We start from the raw sequence: 973 nt of genomic DNA on the forward strand, positions 1-973 counted from the left end.
ACGTCGGCGAGGGAGGATGGGCGTTGGTTTGTGTAAGTCGTAGCAGCAGTTGCGGGGTACTACAGCTGTCCTGAGAGATGTAAACGGTACACTGGCAATATTAAAGTAGCAATATAGTTTGGGCTTAAATTACGTTTTGTTAAACTGCCTGTAAAAGGAAGTATGTCCATGTTTCATGATGGCACTATAGTAATAGTGCACATAGTAACAGTAGTCGCAACAGCGGCAGCAGTAGCAGCGGCAGTAGCAGCAGTAGTAGTAGTAGTTGTAGCAGTAGCAGTAGCAGCAGCAGCAGTAGTAGTAGTAGTTGTAGCAGTAGCAGCAGTAGTAGTAGTAGTTGTAGCAGTAGCAGTAGCAGCAGCAGCAGTAGTAGTAGCAGTAGCAGTAGCAGCGGCAGCAGTAGCAGCAGCAGTAGTGGTAGTAGTAGTGGTAGTGGTAGTAGTAGTAGTAGTAGTGGTAGTGGTAGTGGTAGTGGTAGTGGTAGTAGTAGCAGTAGCAGTAGTAGTAGTAGCAGTAGCAGCGGCAGCAGTAGCAGCAGCAGTAGTAGTAGCAGTAGTAGTAGTGGTAGTAGTGGTAGTAGTAGTAGTAATAGTAGCAGTAGCAGTAGTAGTAGCAGCGGCAGCAGTATCAGCAGCAGCAGCAGCAGTAGTAGTAGTAGTAGTAGTGGTAGTAGTTGTATCAGCAAAAACAGGAATAACAGCATCAATAGCATCAGCAGCAGCAGCAGTAGTAGTCGAAGTGGTGGTGGTTGTAGTAGTAGTAGTATCAGCAACAACAGGAATAACAGCAGCAATAATATCAACTCCATTATCAGCAGTAGTGGTTGCTGTGGCAATAATTGAGTTAGTTCTAGTAGCAGTGTGCGAAATAGCCACTGGCCCGCTAGCCCGTGGCTACTGAAAGTCCAGTCGGGCCAGTAAATCTCCACAGTCACTAGCCCGACTGTCTAGTGAATTTTATGGGTTCATTTTTG

This window comes from Haliotis rubra, unplaced genomic scaffold (assembly GCF_003918875.1).
Source record: "Haliotis rubra isolate DU_JTF1 unplaced genomic scaffold, ASM391887v1 Scf3, whole genome shotgun sequence".
Lineage (NCBI taxonomy): Eukaryota > Metazoa > Mollusca > Gastropoda > Lepetellida > Haliotidae > Haliotis > Haliotis rubra.